This window comes from Rhagoletis pomonella, unplaced genomic scaffold (assembly GCF_013731165.1).
Source record: "Rhagoletis pomonella isolate Grant_MI unplaced genomic scaffold, Rhpom_1.0 Rhpom_scaffold_00002, whole genome shotgun sequence".
Lineage (NCBI taxonomy): Eukaryota > Metazoa > Arthropoda > Insecta > Diptera > Tephritidae > Rhagoletis > Rhagoletis pomonella.
Window position 1 is genome coordinate 91,169,905 of NW_023458556.1, and position 215 is coordinate 91,170,119.

Sequence of the window (215 nt, forward strand, 5' to 3'; positions counted from 1 at the left end):
AATTCGTTAAGATATCTCAATTTTTACTCGAGTTATCGTGTGCACAGACGGACGGACGGACAGACAGTCACCGCTTAATCGATTTCTCTTTTCATTCTGATCATTTATGTATACATTTGTCTATATCTATCTCGATTCGTTTTGCCTGTTACAAACAACCGTTATGTGAACAAAGTTATAATACCCTTGTGCACAAGTGCGCTCGGGTATAAAAA